The sequence below is a fragment of the Crocodylus porosus genome, unplaced genomic scaffold (assembly GCF_001723895.1).
Source record: "Crocodylus porosus isolate Cpor-Errol unplaced genomic scaffold, CroPor_comp1, whole genome shotgun sequence".
Taxonomy (NCBI): domain Eukaryota; kingdom Metazoa; phylum Chordata; order Crocodylia; family Crocodylidae; genus Crocodylus; species Crocodylus porosus.
The window spans coordinates 117,603,383-117,620,623 of record NW_017728943.1 but is presented as its reverse complement, the minus strand read 5'-3'; the positions used below and the strand labels follow the sequence as shown (position 1 = coordinate 117,620,623).

The window sequence follows — 17,241 nt, the reverse complement described above, 5'->3', positions numbered from 1 at the left end:
TGCCTATTATCAAATGGAAAGGTCGTGGTTGGTCTGAGAGTTTTGGGTACCCCCTGAACAAGGCGTCTGGGTTCTAAATCCAGTGCCAACAGGTTAAGCAGGCAGGCAACCGTTTATATTATGCAAATAGCACTTGGCATTGACATATCTCATTGATTTCGATAGTGAAGACACTGAATAAGCCAGTTTAAGCATCCCTGCTAATTCCAATGGGAAAAGAAAACATTTTTGATAACATCTTTCCATAACAACCATATAGTTAGAAAAGACATTAGACACTTTTGAGCACAAAATTCTCTTCCTCAGGTCTGGGGTGGGGGGGAAGGGAGGAGGTGGGGAAATATAAAATCAAGCTAAATGCCAGGTAGAACAATTATTTTTGTTTAACTTCAGTATGTGGATTAAAATTGTCATTTAAGAAAGAGGGAAGAGAGAAGTAAACCTAGAGGAACAAAGAGTAGTTATCAGAAGTAGCTACAGATCAAGATCTGTTGAACTAGATAAACCTAATCATATAAAAGAACAGGATCATTCAAAAGGGAAGTGGGCTGTTATTACCTGTGGACCACAGAGAGATTAGCAGAGGGAGCAGATGAAACCACCATACATCAGGAAAGTTTTGATTGCCATATTAGCTCTTTCTCTGTGGCCTAGAATATATCTGTATGGAACTCAGCATTCATTAGTTCGGTAGGGTTTAGTCTATAGATTTGCTGCTACAGGAGACTGGTTACCATTAGACCAAGACCTTCATGTCACACAAATGTCCAACACACCTACAGCCTAGGAAATGACCTGCTGGGTGGCACGGAAGTGGAAAGGGATCTTGGAGTCCTAGTGGACTCCAAGATGAACATGAGTCGGCAGTGTGACGAAACCATCAGAAAAGCCAATGGCACTTTATCGTGCATCAGCAGATGCATGACAAATAGGTCCAAGGAGGTGATACTTCCCCTCTATCGGGCGCTGGTCAGACCGCAGCTGGAGTACTGCGTGCAATTCTGGGCGCCGCACTTCAAGAAGGATGCGGATAACCTGGAGAGGGTCCAGAGAAGGGCCACTCGTATGGTTAAGGGCCTGCAGGCCAAGCCCTACGAGGAGAGACTAGAGAAACTGGACCTTTTCAGCCTCCGCAAGAGAAGGTTGAGAGGCGACCTGGTGGCTGCCTATAAGTTCATCAGGGGGGCACAGAAGGGAATTGGTGAGTATATATTCACCAAGGCCCCCCCGGGGGGTACAAGAAAAAATGGCCCCAAGCTAGAAGAGAGCAGATTTAGATTGGATATTAGGAGGAACTTCTTCACAGTTCGAGTGGCCAAGGTCTGGAACGGGCTCCCAAGGGAGGTGGTGCTCTCCCCTACCCTGGGGGTATTCAAGAGAAGGTTGGATGTGTATCTAGCTGGGGTAATGTAGGCCCAGCACTCTTTCCTGCTTATGCAGGGGGTCAGACTCGATGATCCATTGAGGTCCCTTCCGACCCTAGCATCTATGAATCTATGAATCTATAAATGAGATAACATGCCTTTTCTTAGATGCTATGGACAGAAGTTACACACAAACTGGTTTAAGTGATCAGAAACAGCCCAGTGCACATAAACCCATTTCAAAATGGCTAAAACTGATTTAAGATAAACCTGGTTGAATGTAGTATCAGACTTAACTGATTTTTGTGAAACTGATTTATGAAACTTCTGTCCCAGACCCCCTCCTGGTTCAAGTTTAATCATAGTCCCACAGCATACTTTCTAGTGCTGGGCTGGGCTGGGCTGGGCTGTCTACTCCAGAGAGCAGGGCTGGCCCTGCCCCTTTGCTTCTTAGCTGAAGCAGTGATGGCTCGCTGACAAGGGGATGGAGGGGACAAGCCCAGGAAGGGATACAGTCCAGGTTGGGGGGGGGATGTCCCCGTCCCCCTGCAAACCCCAGCTAGAGTCTGGGACCAGGGAGGTTAAACACCCCTTCCCCTGCTCAAATTTACTGCTGGCTGCAACTGTGGACTACAATCCCAGAGGCACTTGGAAGCAGGAAGAGGAAGTTATGAGCAACCCTGCAAAGTCCTGGTGCTCTGATTGTGGACTGAAAATCTCAGAGACCTTGGGGGCAGCAGGAAGAGGAAGCGAGCACACAGCCAGAGATCCATGCTTTAGCACCCCCCAACTTCTGGCCTGAGCCACTGTAGGCATGTAGCTGCATTTCCTGAGTCAAAGGTGAATGTCCGTTCACTTCTTTTTCAATTTATTCTGTGCATCTTAGACTAACCTGCAAAGACTGAATCAATTCAGCCTCGGGCTTTTCAACGGTCTGTACTTAGCCAGTAAGCTCAACTAAAACAACGCATCCATGATTATACAAATGACAGAGTACAGAATGATGCACATTTATTTTAGTTATAAACTCCCTTTAGGGTGGACACTTAAAATAGGCAAGATGGGGTGATGATTCTCAAGTTGGGATGTAGTCACCATTCTGGAAGCTTATCTTTCTGTAGTGGCACTATATTAGGAACCTTATTTATAGTGTATTACACTAACACACACTTCTTAGGAGCAACCCCTTTTCCTCATTTCAATTTTTACACTTTATTTGCCTTAGGAAACTCCTTTTCCATAGGAAAAAAAAATCTGATGCCTGAAAGTTTGTCCAAGAGCTCTCCCAACTACACAGTTGGTCCAAGAACAGATTTCACAAAAAGAGCCTTGCTTCTCAATATTTCCTGGACCATCATGGCAACAACAGCATGCAACCCTATTACCCAAGTTAATCACCCGTTTATTTCACAACCATTACTGATTGCATCCATCACTAGCATTTATATCAACTGGTTATTATGCTTTTATTACAGTTAATACTTGTGACAGTTAGTTACATTTATTCTTAAGAATATATCCCAAAAATAGATATAAGCTGTATTTGCAGTTATTGCCCAAGATATATCAACTGACTCATTATGCTTATTTTTCACTTGTATGATAAGATTACTTCCTTTTCTGACTACTTATGTCAAGCTGCAGTCAGCCCTTGGACTTGTCAGTGCTAAGCCTTCTTTCTTAGATGGCTTACTACTTGTGCTACAGCAGAAACTACACTTTTCAGCATTACTTAAAATTCCGTGCACAAACTACCCAATAGCAGTGTTTAATGAACAGAAAGACAGGGAGAGAGCATCTAAACTTTATTGGGGGAGAAACCCAAAACAAACAAAAAAGAAACAAAAGTACCCTAAAAAAACATACTAGAGATCAGCAGAATGGTGGTTCAGATCCCAGAGAACTGATTTTATGTGTTTACAAAGTAGCACACTGCTCAAAATGTGGGATGCTAAATTCTGCAACATCTTCAGTCCCTAGAGGAACTTAAAGTATAGGGAGCATTTTGAATCTGGAACTACTAAAGACTTGGAGCATTGCAGAAGGGGTGCAAAAGCAATGAGTAGACTCATTTGACCATGAAGAGATGAACAAATGTTTTCCTGTTCATAGCTGCTACCTGCGCTAAGAACAGCGGGAGGTATAGCCAGGTTCCCCAGACTGCTAATCTAGTTCATAAATAACAGCCACCCACTATCAAGCAAGATATGAACCGTATTCCTACCAGGTGAAAGGCAATTAGGAGAAACTGTATGGGTAGTGTAAAAGTTGCATTAAATAATGGCCTTTCAGATCATAGTGAGTAGTCTATCAATTAAGCAATGTTCTCTCTGGGAGTCATTTAAAAATAAGACGGTAGGCTTTTATGAGTAGACCATGAAAACAGGTGTTTTAGTACAGCATGACACATATATACTTACATTATCTAAATATATGATTGTCTGTGTGTTTGGTAGGGAAAGTCTTCCTTGAATGCATACTATTGATACTGTGTTATTTTATACTTGAGCTTATTGAGCATGAACAAGTTTAATGCAATACTTAATTAAGAATGCTGCTCTCAAAATTTGTAAAAACATTCACAAATGATAACTTGCTGCTAATAAAAATGTGGAATCTTGAGAGCTTTAACATCTCAAAGCACTGTGTAGATATTAATTAACTCATGAGTGGAGTTAGCTGGAACATTTTTTGACTAAACATTTTTCATAAATTATTATTTCATTGGAATTTTTTTTCTAAGTTATGTCAGCTGACATTTCCAATTAAAGGGTTACCTGTAGCTTGGAAGAGTCTTTATTTCGGTTAGAAACAAAGACCGAACAATAAAAAGACCCTGACCTTTTTGCTCAGAAAAATGGAAATTTCACTACATACTCTAGTTTGTGAATTTTTGTAAAGGTCTGGTTGTTATGCTGATACAGAATGAAAAACTATTTCAACATCTCAAAAATCTCTGAAACAAAATTGTCAGTTTCTAGCATGTTAATCATGTCATATTTTCTAAAACAAGTTTATTGAACCTAAATATTTTACCTATGAATTTGGATTCTAATAACCTCTAGGGAGAAGCATGTAGACAAGGACTGAATAATTGTCAAGTTATTTGTATGTGACAAATCTACAAACGTAAGGGAGCTATGTGAAAACTTTTATAGAAGTAACTATTTTCTTTATATTATGCCAATTTCAGAGTGGCAAGAAAATTCATATAAATATAAAGCTATAATATTTAATAGAATAGATGTGATTCAAGTGAGTAGTACTTTTTAATCACTCTTTTCCATAGTACTTCTAACACTGTAAGGGTCTCAAAGTGTGAACACTTACTTTTTCTTCTTGTTTTCCTTGTTAATGCTTTAATTGAATCTCAGTGATTATTATCAGTCATGGTGTCAATACCAAATGCCATTCATGCCTGTGGACCATAGGCAATGTATAAGTCCTGCCAGTGGGAGAATCACAACTCTGAGCCACCACTGCAGTGCGGGTGGGGAGACGGAGGGGGGAGGGTGGGGAGCACAACTCCACTGCCTCCAGGCATTGAGTTTGCCCAGGCTGCAGCTTCATGCCCAGCCTTTGGCAAAGAAATCATGCTGCCACTGCCACCCTCATTGCTGCTGGGCCCTGACTCCAACCAGGCTGTAGCCCATGTACTCTGCTGTTGGTACAGAAATCTAGGAGGGTATATGCATCCCCTAGACTGGCCTAACTGGAAGTTTGATAGACCAGTCTTACCCCCTGACACATCACCAATGATGTGGACTATGTCACATCTACCCCTTATACAGGCATTTCTGTATAGCTCCGTTAGGGACAGACAAGGTCAAGCACAGTGTTAACTAAGGCTAAGTACAAAGAGCCTGAAGTGGAAGCTGTTTAAGTTTTGTGCTTTACCCTAAGTTGGGAATGAACAGAACAGACATTCACTCTTCAGTGGGGGGTGGGGGGCATGCAGGAGTCAAGGCCACCAGGTTGCAGGTGCTCTCCACACCTTCTAGCAGGCTGCCACAGAATGCTGAACCCAGCTAAGCAGCTGGCCACCCCTGATTGGCCGATGTGGCCCTTCTCCCCAGCCCTGCTCCCTATGACAGTGGCCAGCTTTTAGTGGTGGCAGGGGCGGAGGGTAGAAATGGAACCCCCCCCTCCCCCCCCAGACCCAAGCCATCATAGATGAGGGGGGCCCTGCATTGTGGGGGCTTCTTCCCCCTGCTGTCCAGGCTATCTGGTCAATGTAACCCCCAGTCTTGCTGTCCCCCACCAGTGGCTGGCTGTTAGGAGCAGCAGCAGAGAAAGGGGGAGAATGGAAGCCCTTCCCCCCCAGACTCGAGCCAACACAGCTGGAAGGGGGTTGTGGCCTGGCTGGCCAGCCCCCATCCCTGACCCCCTGCCAATGGTTGGCTGTTGAGGGGTGGGGGCAAAAGGAGGGACCAGAAGCCTCCACTTCACAGCCCTCCCACATCTGTGCTGGCTTAGGTCTGGGGGACTGGATCTATGTGGTAGGTGCTTCTGCTCTTCCCCAGCCTCAACACAGCAGACAGCCAGCTACTTGAAGGGGGCAGGGCTTGGGAGAGCAGCTATGTTGGCCAGCTGGGCTAGACAGCAGCGGGGAGAAGGGGAAGCTGCATGGGCCCTTCCAGCTTAGGCTGGGGCCAGGGCCAGTCAGGACTTTTCTCCCCTCCCCCAACTGCCCACGTAACACTGACAGCAGGTACGGTCCTCAGCCCCACCTCCTGCCTGCAGCTGGCTCTCTGATAGCTTGCTTGGCCAGAGAAGATGAGCATGGCCAAGGCTAGTTTACCTCCCTGTGAAGGGGGGTTAGCAGGAGACTGCAACCGAACTTGAGCAGGAGGGGATCTGGTACAGAAGTTTGATAGACTGGTTTAACTGAAATCATTTAAGTCTGGTACTAAAACAATCCAGGTATATCTTAGACTGGGTACCATCATTTCTAAACCAGTCCATATGCACAAAACTTCTGTTCTGTTATGGTTTAGTCTGGTATTCAGCCACTTATGGTTTATGTGTAATGTCTGTACCTGGCCAGAGTGAGGCCATCAGGATTTGGCCTGCCTTCAGTGTTGGGTTATATAGGAATGAAACTGAGAAGGGGTTACTAAACCACATTTTATTTATAAGTGGACTTAATTCCTAGGTGCAAATACTGGAAGCACTGTATAGTATTTTTCATGGATTTCATAGACATTAGGGCTGGAAGGGACCTCAGAAGATCATCGAGTCCAACCCCCTGCCCCAGGGGCAGGAAGTCAGCTGGGGTCATAGGATCCCAGCAAGATAAACATTCAAATGTCTCTTGAAGGTGTTCAAAGTAGGCAGCAGTCTATTCCAAACTTTGGGGGTTTGGACAGTAAAGAAGTTCTTCCTTATGTCCAGCCTAAAACGGCCATGGAAGAGTTTGTGACCATTCAATCTTGTCATTCCTTGGGGCGCTTTGGTGAACAGACATTTTGGAACAAACATTTTTGAACCAGCAAGAGGCAGGAGTCCATTTAAATCATGAATGTTGGTTTCTGTGAGATAAATTTGCACATACACTCCAACATTACAGCAAAGAAACACATTTCTTGAGTAGAGTTTACCTAAATTAGAAGAATGGAATTTAACATTTATTTAAATCTACAAATTTTCAAGAATTCTGATCTTTCTTAGAACCTGGATATAGATGTGTGTGTGCATATATGAAATATTTACATATATGTATCTGTTAATTATATTAAATATAAATATTAGATTTTTTTTCAGCAGTGGATGGTATATATTTCTAATATCTACTGAAGAAATAGCTAGTATATATGTAAAATATGTTGTTATTTTAAAAAATCCTCTTGGTTGCTGAGTTCATGATGAAATATTTAGAGGGTTATAAAACAGAATCATAGTCAGAAAATGTAAGTGATAGATACATGGAGGACTATTGGAGATTAAGCCCCAGGTCCAATTTTTACCTCTGAGACATCTAAGTGGCACTTAAATGGTTAGAAGTATTTGAGTCACAAAGCATGATCCTGCTCCCCCTTGTTTTGGATTACTATGCATGCTCAAAACAGCAAAATCAAAAAATAAAATGCCAACTAGACATCTCCACTTAAGCTCTACTGTGCTTTGAAGCTGTGACTGCTGGGCCTTGAACACTCAATCCCGTGCAGCCCTGACTTGAGCGCTGAGTGGTGTACACCTTGTAAGTTTCCACAAATCGCTGAGTAGGTGTTCCCTCTGTGGGTAACTTTCCTTTATCTTGCCTGCCATGACATAGAATGTTTCTCAGTGCGGGGGTTGGCTACCTGTGAATCTTCTGCGGCGCACAGTCTACCCAACAGTCACCCACAGGGCTCTGCTATAGTATTGCAATGCCAGTCTTTCCTTCTTCCAGTAGCCTAGTGATAAGGTTCTTCCCCAGGAAGTGAGGAATCTGGGTTCTAAGCCCTTCTCAGTTAGGGGTCTGAAACCCCATCTCCAACTTTCCAGGAAAGTTTGCAAAATGCTAGGGCAGCTTGAAAAACTTGATAATACTAATAAGAACCAAAGGCATTTCTCATTTAGTTTCAGAGTTATATGACTAAGTGATTATTTGATTGACTGACAGTTCTTAAAAACAGGAAAAAAATGTCAAAACAAAACATTTAAATCCCTTGGATTTTTTTAACCAGAACAATTCACTGAAATTGACAGAAATTCACAAAATCATTGGGTTGACCCAATTCTTAGTTTTTCATTGAAAATATTTGTGTCTGAAATTTTTTTACATAGCTCTATTAATTCTGTAGAGCAGAGGAGAAGGAAAGAGGACTTAAACTCAACTATTCTGGTTTTGGTTTATGGATTTTATCTTCTTCAGAAGTTGCAAAGCTTTTCATTTGGTTATCTCAAATATTATTATATTGCAGTAATATTCTTGCCTGGAAATATTAGTGAAATGGGTTTTCCTTCTTTTTCTATTATATGACATCATGCAACACTTTGCAGGAGCTGGCATGAGTGAAAGCAGAGCTAGTACATTTGTTTCTATTAAAATGTATTTTTATATACTTTTGTTGCACATTTTATCCTTGTGTGATTAATTATATTTTACTTACAGTACAAGGGTACCTTGATGCGATTTTGCCCCTAGAGCTCACAATTCCTATTTAATAATAATGAGTATGAGGCTAGATAAAATAGGTTGATGCTTCTAAGTGCAAAAATAGTTGCAAGAATATAAAAAGTACAGCTTGATCAGACCTAATGTTTAAATGTAAAACACAAATGAATGCTAGATAACCCAATCTTCAATTTATTACTTAATAAAATCCCCCATTGACTCAAGTAGGAATTCAAGTATAAGTAGGTGGTTGTGGATTTGATCTAGAGATATTAATCGACATGCTAAAAGAACTTGCATAATCACCTCTGAAGGAAAAAAAATCCCCAATATTAAACTTGGCTATTTTACAGGGGATTTTCTTAATTTCAAGTGTGCATGAGAAGGGAAAGAATGGATGAATCTAGGGTGGTCATTCTTTGATGTGCAGTGAAAAGAACAGTGGAGAAAGGGTGACCAAAAGAAGAACCATTAACCCAATGATAATGATAGATGAAGTAAAAGAATCAAATTCTGTACTACTTGATACCCTCTGAAATCCCATGGTAGCACAGATGACAACAGAATAGGGTTAATGTATTGCAAAGCCTAAGTGACTTACCTGGTTAAGTCCCATTTTCAAAAGTCATTTAAGGCAGTTAAGCTTTGCTCAATAGACATCATTACTTTCTAGTAACACATACCAGTTAGGGCTTGATCCAAATTGTTCTTGTAGGTATCTCATCTAAAAAATATGTGCCAGGTGTGTGATCCAGATCAACAGGATTAGGTACCTAAGAATGGTATATAGTCTTGCAGACAGTTAGATGCTTAAAAGTGTAACCCAGAATATCTAGGTGCTGAGCATGGAGGTACCTAGAATTAGCCAATAGGAAACAGTAGGCACATGGATTGGTCCTAACTCCCACCCCTCTTCGTGACTTGAGTACATAACCCAGGCCTACCTATTAGTCATCTCTGGCATCTTGGGATCTAGAGCAGTGGTCTCCAAAGTGGGGTGCACGCATGCCAGGGGGTGCGCAAGATGATTCACTGGGGTGTGGAAAGAAAATATTAGAACTTCTATTTATATTTATATAAATATACATATATTTGGGGTGTGTGCTCAAAAATATTTTACCGATGGGCTGCACGAATATAAATTTACATATATTGGGGGTGCTTGCTCAAAACTTTTTAATGATAGGGGTGCGTGATCAAAAAAGTTTGGAGACCACTGATTTAGAGCACCTGAGAAAAGTCATCTAACTCACAAAAAACCAGCAGCATTAGTTCAATTTAAAGTGCAGTAGCTTTAGACACTTTCGAGAACTTGGCTAGAATTGGTACTAATAGCTGTTTTTTTTCACAATAGTTTAGTGGCTAGATAAGTAAGACCTTGTTTCTAAGCTTTCCTTAGCTTAAAAGGAGTCAAAGTTATGTTTCCTGCTTCTCAGGAGAGGGCCCTAACCATTGAACTATAGAATATGAAGGGTGGGATATGTTCCACCATTTAGTTGATGTCGGGTCACTGCAAACATTATGGGGCCAGAATAAGAACATCAGGCAGTCTTTAGATAATAAACAGAAGTACTTCCAAGTATAGGGACTAGAATCAAGGTCTTTCCCTTCCCAGATTAGTTCTCTAATCACTAGGCTACAATCAGCCCCACTTTTGCTTGTTTTTTCTCTCTTTCCTCTCATACCTCTTGCATTCTTGGCTTCCCAGTTGCTGACCTTCAGCAAGTAGGAGGATGGTACTCATACCCAGTTTATTTTATAGGTTGGCAGATAAGTTCCTGTTCTGAGAAGTGAAAGATGAAGGCTATGTCCCCTTAGCCTGAGGAGGACCTACAAGCTAGGTTTTCTACTTATTCAAGTGCCCTAGATACTATGCTATTGTATAAAAGGTGGGTGCCACTGCAACTACAATTTTCAAATCAGAGTGACTGTGGGTGCTATCCATGGCTGTGTGTAGACAAAATGAGGGGCATGTGTGAACAATGCTTTAAAGTGGGTTAAATGCTTTTGCACCACTTTAATGGTGTTGGTGTTTGTACGCATTGGTGGTCTATTGCACAGTAATTCCAGCTGCTGTAGCAAATTTGGTGGTGTAATGCACCTTAAATGACATGGGTCGCCTTTCAGCCATGGAGTGAAGCACTGGGCTTTGTACAGCTTAGGGGCTCTGCAGGAAGCCCATGCAGGCAGCCTGGCATCCGCCGGTGTGGGGGGGCTCTGCCCAAGAAAAAAAAAGCAGCAACCTTTTTTTTTTCCTGGCTGCCTGAGCTTTGTGGGGACCCAGTGCTTCCCTCCATGCACCCTGGGACTGCGCGAGCTGGATGCCTGTGGGCAGGTGCCGCCTATGGTGGGGTGTGGTCATTGTTGCCATGGAGGGAAGCACTAGCCCTCCATGCAGCCCTTGGACCTCTCTGCCCTCTGGAACTCACCTTCCCTTCTCTGCCGCCGGAGAGGAAGGTAAGTGCATGGGTGTGTGAACAACATGGGGATTTACTTGGCCCTAAATTGAAGCGGTTTTTTTAAAAACCTATTACTTCAATTTAGGCCCTTTGTTTTGTCTACACATGCCCCATTGTGCCAGGCTCATTGCTGTCACCTAAGTGTGGTTGCTAGACAGTTAATTGATCAAGGACTAAGTTGACTTGAGCTCCATTCTGGAGCACAACAAAGCTTGGTGGGAGTTAAGTACCTAGTTGCTTGAACTGTATTGCTTGTCTCAGCATACTCAGAAGCTTAAGTCTTGGTGTTTAGTTGCTCTCATACAAAATGGAGCCGCTTAATCATTCTAGGCACTAGCAGTTATATGGGTGTTATGACAAGGTTAATATTGATCACTATTTGTGACTGAGTTGCCAGTGAGGACAATGCGGATCTGGCCCTTATGCCAGATACATAAAAATGTATTTAGGCATCATTCTGCTAATCACTACCAGCCTAAAATGGCAAGTACCAAATTATATGGGCCTAGATTTATTTCAGTGGAAATCAGATGTTAAGATACCTTTGGGGATTAGGGCCTAAGACTCTTTAAAAAATGTTACTTAGTCATCTGAGTCATTTCAGCCAGCAATAATCAGCAGAACAATGCCTAAGTACTTTTAAAAACTGGGTCTAAATTACTAAATTGTTCCATGTTACTATAGAGCAATGATGTCTATCAAGTAAATGGATGGTTTTATCAGTGCTGTTGATGTCAATGAGTTGTGCCAAATGGGGTATTCAATAGATTAGATGCCTTCTCAAAACCCTGTAAGTCTACCTTATTCTAATATAAGTGGTTAATGGGGCTATATGGGACATAAATCAATGAAAAATTCAGTGTTTAGACTTTAAAGAATAATATTTAAAGGTCACAAGCTAGGCTGGTTCTGCTGATGAGATCTATATTTCAAGAGAAGTGATAGAACTATTTCTTAAAAACCATGTTCCCTTTTTAGTGGAGTGTAGAGAAGCATTAATTAGAGATAATTTTACTGCTTTGATTGAGTGCTAGGCCCCCCTAGCAGTTTATCAGCAGACTCTCTCTGTGCCTGAAGAAGGGTGTTTGTGCCTGAAAGCTTGCAAAGAACAATTTTTCCAACTGTTTAGTTAGTCTGATGGAGACAAAGAACCTTGTCTGCCTAGGCCTTCCTACTTAAATTTTCAATCCTTCAGCAAGGTTAGAGAAGATGAGAAACGTACAGTTGTATAGGTATTTAATTATGCACAGCAATGTATTTTCCAAATAGAAGTCATAGATATCGTGCAAAACCATCTTACTAGATTCATATAGCTTAATTCTTTTAAATATAAGATACAAAAAAGTTCAGATTCCCAATGTAACAGAAAATAAAGCATCAAACAAAAACACATTTACAAAAATGCCACCTTTATAGCACCTGCAAGGCCTTTTTACTTTTTTGTAATATAGGCCATTTTTAGAAGAAATACTTTGTTTTAAAGAGTAGGCCTCTATATTCAAAGGAATAGGAATAGATTATAACGTCAGCAGTTGGATGGGGTAGGGGAAAGAGTGGGTGGAAGGGACTTTGCTCTTATATAACAGAGGAATTCTCAGAATATCTCTGGTTTGAACTGTGGCATGTCCTTTAGAAAAAAAGATGGTGTTGAGTTCACTGTAATCATTGAATCAGGGGTACCCTCACCATTAAATACATATATCTTTTCTGAATTTGTCTGGTGTCACCTTCCAGCCATTAGATTTTGCTATATCTGTCTGCTAGATTGAAGAGCCCTCTATTATCAAATTTCTGTATTTTTAGACTGTGATCAGATCACCTCTTAATCTTTGCTTTCTTAACTTAAAGTCAGATTGACAGTCTTCTAGTAGAAAGCGTGTTTTACAATAAGGATTTTTCTGAGTCCTTCTTAAGTTATTAACATGTGTGGACACCAGAACTGGGCTGTCAGGACCCTAAGGATTTGAACCTAAACCTTTTACAACATACAGGGAGAGGCCTAGGCTGTGATACCACCAGGTAGCTGGTAAGCACCACTACCAGTGCATTCTGGGTCCTTCCGTGAGGTTCCTAAAGGAAGAACAGGTGTTCTGGCTGGCTAATAGGACATACCATTACCTAACTGGAGGACTCTAAGATCATAGGAAAGTAGGGCTGGACCTCATGAGGTTATCCAGTCCAGCACCCTGTTCAAGACAGGAACATCCCTGATGAAACCATCTCCCACAAGTATCTCATCTCCCCTGTCATTCTCATTAACAAGCTAAGAAAATACAGACTAGATGAAAGTACCGTAAGGTATTGCCCGTTCAACTCAGCCAGCCAGCCCAACTCACTCCTGGCCATAGCCCCATTCCAGCAGCCTGGCCACAGGCCCTGCCCACATTGGTCCCACCCCCAGTGGTGGGTGTGGGGTAGATGGGCTGGGATGCCCGGACAGCAGGGTTGAGTTTAGTGGCAGCAGCCAGAAGGGGCTGCTGGGAAATGGGGTCTGCCATGGGCCTGATCTGGTCCACAAGGTGGACTTTACCCAACCCTGCTTTAAAACATTTTAAATCTGTGGAATGTAAGATGGTGTTAAAGTTAGAACCATTTGGGTATGTCTGCATGAGACTTTTATTGCAGAGCTCCATAACTAGCTCCACAATAAAGTCTCTGCTTTTACATATATGGCCCTATTAGGCTGCAGTAAACTATTTAACTCCACCCTAGGTTAGTATTTGTAAATAATATCCTGAAGCAGGGTTCCTTACTATGCAGCAACACACATATAGACACTGACGGGGTGGCTAGAGCATGAGGGTGATTCAGTATGAGGGCTGTTTGCTGGCTAGCCCCACACCAAACCACCCTCATACCTCAGCCAGCCCCACCACTGCATGTTGAGCCAGATTGGAGCAGCCAGCAGAGGCTGTCCTGCCCTGGCTCAATGTGTTGCAGTCCCAGATGTACATGTAAATGTGGTATCCAAGTGGCATAAACTCTAGCATGATATGGGCAAAAGTTTATTGCTTTGCATTAATTTCATGTGTAGACAGACAAGGTTCTTTGGGTGAATCTAATATCTTTTATTAGACCAACTAAAATGCTTGTTTTGGAAGTTCTCTTTGGGGATCAGGACTGAGAGATTGGAGAGAGAGTGGTTTTCTTGTGAGAAATGTTCCCCCACATGTAATTGGGTATTCCTGTCTGTGATAGATTTCCGGTGTGCGTTCATTCTGGTGCGCAGTTGTTGTTTTGTCTCTCCTACGTATTTTCCATCAGGGCATTTGGTGCATTGGATGAGATATATTGCATTTCAGGAGGTGCAGCTGTAGGACCCAGGAATGCTGATGGTCCTGTTGTGGAGGGTAGTAATTGTGGGGGTGGTGGGGATGTCTTGGCAGGTTTTACATTTTTGTCATGGCATGGTCTGGATCCTTTTGGTGTGTTCTGGGCTTGAGGAAGTTTGCTTCTGGTGATGAGGTTGGCGAGGTTCAGTGCTTGTTTGAAAGCTAGGATGGGTGGCTCTGGGAAGATCTCTTTAAGAATAGGGTCTCTTTCTAGTATGGGTTGCAATTGTTTGAGGATTTTCCGTATGGGTTTGAGGGAGGGGTGATACGTCATAACCAACGGTGTACGGTTTGTGGGGGGTTTTCTTCTGTACTGCAGCAGTTCTTCCCATGGTATCCTGGTGGCTCTTTCAAATGTGCAATCTTTCTCTCTGGAGGAGTGTCCTTGTTGGGTGAAAGCCTTTTTAAGATTAGTGAAGTGGCAATCCTGGGTGTTGTCTTCAGTGCAAATTCGGTGGGATCTGAGGGCTTGGCTGTATATCACAGCTTTCTTGGTGTGTTGAGGGTGATTGCTGGTTCTGTGCAGATATGTATGTTGGTCTGTGGGTTTCTTGTATAACGTGGTCTGTATTTTATCATTTTGAATACTGATCATCATGTCTAAAAAGGAGATGTTGGTGCTGGAGTATTCTAGAGAAAGTCGGATGGAGGGATGGTGATTGTTGAATTTCTGATGGAACTCAATCAGAGATTGCAGGTTTTCAGCCCAAATGATGAAGATGCCATTGATATATCTTAAGTATAGCAAGGGTTTGATGGTGCAGTTCTTGAGGAAATCTTCTTCTGGGTGGCTCATAAAAAGTGGGGCCATTTTAGTGCCCATAGCTGTTCCCATTGTGTGGAGGAAGTGTTGGTTATTAAAAGTGAAATTGTTGTGTGTGAGGATGAAGTGTATAAGGTCAGTAATATCTTTGGGTCTGTATTCTGAGTTGTCATCTTGTTCCTGTAGATACATAAGGCAGGTTTGGATGCCATCCTGGTGTGGGATGTTGGTATATAGGCTGGTAACATCCATGATGGCTAGGAGGGTGTTGCTGGGGAGGTGATCTATGTTTTTAGGTTTCCATAGAAAGTCTGTAGTGTCTTGGACAAAACTTGTTTTGTGAGCGATGAGTGGTTTTAGGATTGATTTGACAAAACCTGATATTTCCTCAGTTAGGTTCCCATGTTTGGTTATGATAGGTCTGCCAGGGTTCCCTTGTTTGTGGATTTTAGGGAGCATGTAAAAGGTCCCTGGGTTAGGTAGTGGGGGGATCAAGGTCTGTAGTTTTTCATGTCCTGTTGGAAATGATTTGATGGTATTGTTGAGTGTCTTGGTGAAAAGGGGAGTAGGATCTTCTTGTAGTTCTTTGTAGTAGGTGGTGTCAGAGAGCTGTCTGTTGGCTTCCTTTATGTAGTCTACACAGTTTAGGATGATTATGGCTCCTGCTTTATCTGCTGGATTTATGACACATTATAAGCTGCCTGACAGCTGGCTTACCAGGTACTTCTCCACTATTCATCCCACTTCTCTCCCCTCAACCCAGCCTGTCTCTCACACATTGACTCCTCAATCTACATTTTCACTGACTACCTTTCTTGTATGCATACCAGCCCAGCCTCTTCTTTACTTTTCTTTCCATCCAGGAAGAGCGCATACCAACTGCTGAAACTTCCTTAGCCTGATGAAAGGTTTTTGAACCCAAAAGATTGCATAAATATTGTCAACTATTTTAGTTGGTTTAATAAAAGATATCAGATTCACCCAAAAAACCTTGTCTGTCTATGTCCTTAGACTAACATGGCTACAACCTACACCCCTGTTTCATGTGTAGATGCACCCTTTCAAAGCAGTCGCAAGTTAAGGCTTACTGCTGTTACTAACCTGCACAACTATGATTTGCTACTAGAGGGCTTGGTAAGCAGGGACATGGCCAGGAGCGAAGACCTTATTCCTTCTCTGGGAGCACCCAGTACATGTCATGGTGGTGACAAGTAACTTCTTGATCTTTTAACCCTCCTGCTTTTGGAAATAGCACATTGATTCAAGCACACTAAACTGGGCAGAAATGGAGACAAATTCTGAAAGTGCCTAGTGCGTTATGCCAGCGGACACGTGCATCAGGATACCGCAGCACTGACAAGTCATCTGTTTCTACATCAGTACTCACTCCTAATTTAAAATGATATTTACTGACAAGATTGGTGTGGCATAAATTTTTATCAGTTTTTTTTGACCTGTAGAGTTCTGGTCACAACAGATGGTTTGTATTTTTTAAATTGAAAGCTCAAGAGTGCATATCACTTTATTTAAAAAAATATGAGATACTTGAGAGATGTCCAGGGATGATGTGTAAGTTAACCACTTTTAGTATCTCCAGGATCAGATACCTGGTCATGATGGAAATAAATAAAATATTTTCACTTTATCTTAACGGTTACAGAAGTCCATCTCATGGATTATCTTCCTCCTTGAGGTCTGATTAATAGAATGTTCCTTTAAATTCAGCTTCTCAAATGAAATATTGGAAAGATCTAAAGACTAAGAGCTTGCCATGTCAAGTGCCAAAACTATACTTCTACCAGGGTAACCCACATTAAAAATACAGACAAAATTAAAACAAAGTTTTAACTGATGATGCATTTTTATATAATGTGAATGTCATTTTGACTGGGCTAAAGTCTCTAATTTCCAAGCCTTACTTTCCTAACATTTTATAAAAATCTGGCATTTGATTTTTCTTAAACAAGGTTGACTTGCCCACTTCAGAATTTTGATGAACATTGTATAATGTGGGATAAATGAAAATACAGCTAATTCACTGTTTTAAATGTTTCTAGCAGGTAACTCAACACATAGTGGTTTAAAATAAACATAGTATTTTTAAAATAAATTTGTGAAGAACATCAATTTTTGCCTCTCCTTTTAAAAGGACGCAAAACTCCAAATTAAAAGATGACAGTTTTCATCTAGTGTTCTAGGAGATAGGTACCAAAGAGGATCAAAT

The 17,241-nt window shown here is 41.8% G+C and overlaps 1 long non-coding RNA gene across 1 annotated transcript; it reads right to left on the bottom strand.

Annotated features, from left to right (window-relative positions):
- Positions 1-248: 248 nt before the first annotated feature.
- On the bottom strand, positions 249-16,957 carry LOC109319299. The gene is made up of 3 exons (XR_002103472.1): positions 16,946-16,957; positions 16,182-16,188; positions 249-297 (listed from the first exon to the last, which is right to left on the bottom strand). It is a non-coding gene; the product is annotated as an uncharacterized LOC109319299 (long non-coding RNA).
- Positions 16,958-17,241: the final 284 nt, after the last annotated feature.